Source organism: Ailuropoda melanoleuca, chromosome 2 (assembly GCF_002007445.2).
Source record: "Ailuropoda melanoleuca isolate Jingjing chromosome 2, ASM200744v2, whole genome shotgun sequence".
In the NCBI taxonomy this organism is placed as follows: domain Eukaryota; kingdom Metazoa; phylum Chordata; class Mammalia; order Carnivora; family Ursidae; genus Ailuropoda; species Ailuropoda melanoleuca.
The window spans coordinates 17,622,849-17,626,301 of record NC_048219.1 but is presented as its reverse complement, the minus strand read 5'-3'; positions in this window follow the sequence as shown (position 1 = coordinate 17,626,301).

Sequence of the window (3,453 nt, the reverse complement as noted above, 5' to 3'; positions counted from 1 at the left end):
CCCGAAGGCCGGGCTGGGGTGGGACGCCTCGTGTGGGGTTGCGGAAAGTGGGGCGTGGGGTGGGGAGTCGTGGCCGCGGCCGTGGACGGGACTCGGCGTCCCGTGGAGTTTAGGTGTGAGTGGCTGCAGAAGTGCGTGCTCCGCGCGTGCAGAGCGGGTGGCTGTGGGCGCGCGGTGACGGGATTGAGTCCGTGCAGGTGCGTGGCGTGGGCACTGTGTGGATAGGTGTGAAGATGAGTGTGCACGGTCCAGGCCCCGCCGGGTGGTGGCGGTGGAAGCGAGGAGGTGTGCCCCGTCGCCGGGTCGTGCCCTTAGTGCGCTGGGTGGCGTGTGTAAAGCGTGCCGGGGCTCCGCGCCTACCTGAAAGGCCTGCTGTCCAAGCGCCGCTGAGCTGTGTCAGTGTGTTGCACGGTGGCCCCGGGTGTGTTTTCTCTTGCTCCCACCCACCCCCACGTCTGAGCTTGCCTTCTTCGGCTTGGGGGAAGAGCCCCCCAGGCTGGCCACCTCGCCCCAGAGTCTCCTTCGGATGAGGGGCCTGCTCCGCGCCACCTCGGTCTGAAGCGCTCCCTAGCCTCCGGGGTCTGGGTCAGGGTCAGGGCACGTGGGTGTTGGGAGGTGAGCTCTGCACCAGCGCGGCGGGCTGGACGACCTTCTCCCCAGAGGCCCGCAGAATCCCACCCAAAACCGGGAGACTCTTTCCCACGCACTGCCTCTCCAGCTGGAAAGTTCCTGGTGCCTGACCTCCTCTCGCTAGCAGTAGGGGGCAGCCCTTTCGTTCCCTTTAGCCCTCTCGGCCCTGCGCAGAGCGGTAATTTGGGTTTCCCGATCCTCCTTCCCTCTTGCCCTGAGGGAAGCTTCGGTCACACCAGCCGCTCCCTCCGCAGGCCCTGCCCCGGGGGAAGGCTTCCGCAGCAAACTCTTCTCGTTCCTCGGGGAGTCTCTCGGGGGACGGAGCCGAGCGGGAGGGGCGGGGCAGGGGGCGGGAAGGCGAGCTCGATTCTCAGCCGTCAGCAAAGGCAGCATTGATCTGCAGAGCGCCGGTGGGGGAGGGAGGGAGGCAGATCTGCAGGCGGCGGGGAGGGGGTGCAGGGACCTGGGGGGGGTCCCCAATCTTTGCTTGGCAGCCCGCCCACACCCCCGACCCGGATGGCGACCCTTTTCCCTCTGCATAACAAGGGGTGCCTTCTGGGGTCTGACCTGAATCTTTCCTGCTGCTCTAGGCTCCAGGTGTGCCCAGGGCCAGAGCCTGATTTCTCTGGGCCGGTTATGCCCCGACCTCACTGGTAGCTGGGGAAGGTTTCAGGACCCCAGGGCCCAGCTACAGATGCAGTGCCTGGGCTGGGTTAACCCATACGCTCCCTGTGGGCTAAAGCCAGCAGCCCCCAGACGGGGTACCGCCCTCCGGACTCTGTGGGACTGTGTCTAGACTTCATCAATCGGGGGTCCTGGAGGGTGGGATTGAGGTCTGGGAGCTTGAATGGTAGGGGGAAAGAAAAGCAGTTGTAAGGGATTTGGGGGCTTTTTGAGGCTCTTCTGTGGCAGAAACTCCACTTGAACGCAGGTTGCCCTTACCAGCACAGAATATCTGAAATTGGGTCTGTTCTTGGAAATCTGAACCTTACGCTTAGTATCTCTTCCCATTTGGGGGACTGAAAAAGTCTCTTCCTTTCTTTGTGAGGAGAGGGCCCCTCATCATTACCCCCCTCATAGGTAGCAGGAAAAGGGAGGAGACCATGGTTGCAGCTGGAGGGATGGAAGTCAGATCTCAGGAAGGACTTTCACAGGACACAGAGGCCTGTTTCTCCTGCAGGTGTGTGTGTGACGAGCGGAGGGACAGGCCCACTCCTTTTTAAAGTGGAAAGACACGGGACTCTTAAGGGGTGAGGGGAATGGAGAAGACGGTCCTTGAAGCCCATAAGCAGTTTATTTGGGGGGGGGTGCATGCACACATACATGGGGACTGGAGGAAGCAGAGGAGAAAGTCCAGTTCAGAGAGGACAGGTGGCCCCTCGGAGGGTCACCCGGCGGCCTTCCTGCCCCCATCCGGATTCCCAGGACATGACTGGGAGGACGGACTTTCCCCACTGCAGCCTTTAGTGACTAAGACACTTTTCTGAGCAAACAGCTGTCTCAGGCTCTCTCAGTCTGCCTCCCTGCTGCAGGGGTGTGTGTGTGTGGGGGGGGACTGTGGTTTCCCACCCTCCTCCCTCGCTCCCTCTCTCCCACCTGCTTACCGCACCCCACCCTCAGCAGCTTCTTTCCCACCCTCCAGCCCCTGAATCTGTCCCTGGTGACCCTGCCAAAATGGTTCCACTCTGCCCAGACTCACTGTGCCACCCGGGCAGAGCCCTTCCACACTCTGGGCTTCAGTTTCCCCATCTGTATAAGAGGCAGGGGCAGGGCTCCAGGATCTCCTGTAGTTCATCACTGTCACCACCATCCATCAATGGAGCAAGTATTGATTGAGAAGAAGGGTGGGGAGGGGGGGCTCCCATTTGCGGGGCACCAACTGGTTGCCAGGCCCTGCCCCGTCTGGGACAGAGAGCAGCCACTTGCATGTGTGGAAGCGGAGGCTCAGAGAGGTGCAGGAATCACTGAAGGGTGCAGAGCCTGTGGTAACCCCAGAACTGTCTGTGACCTGTCCTCCCTGCTGGCTGGCACCTGCCTACCGTGCCCTGGGATCCTGGGATCAGTGCTGGGGGCTGAGGGGACTGCAGATGGCCCGATCTTGTTCTCTAGGACTCTCTCCTGCCAGGGGCAGAGACTCCCACGTCTGTAAGAGTTCGGGCCTAGAAGTGGCTGGGACCTGGGTCCCAGGGCCAGACTCAAGCCTGTCATTGACTGTAACAGCCACCAGTGTGACCTCAGGTCAACCAAAGGTGCAGATTCCTTTCTTGAAGTGGGAAGGGGGTTTAAGTCAGTGGTTTTCAGACTTCTTTAGCAATGGAGTGGTGAAGTGGCACCCCAACAGGTAGAAAGCATTAAAACAGACGTCCTCTGCTGGAATTGGGGTTGAGGAGAGGGGTCAAGTTTCCACCCACCAGACTTCCTGCTCTTCCCTCTCCACATCCCAGAACCCCCTGGGTTTTTCTTACAGCTCTCAGGGCTGTGAGAGGTCAGATGAGGGAAGAGTCTCCATTGGCAAGGTCCCAAGAAGGGAACAGAAGGGTGGAGGGCTCGGGGAGGTGCAAAGAAGTATAGTCAGTAACGCCTGCAGCCCCTGGGCTGAGGTCCGGGCTAAATGCTGAGCCTTGGGCAGGGTGCTTTACATGCACTGTCTTATTTCAGCACTGTGATGTACTGCTGCTTACGCCCCCATTTTCCAGACAAGAAGACTGAGGCTCAGGGAAGAGACTTGCCTAATCTAGCTCTCTACTCCTGTGCTATAGTGTGTGTGTGTGTGTGTGTGTGTGTGTGTGTGTGTGTGTAGGTGGGATGTGGGGATGGGGAAGA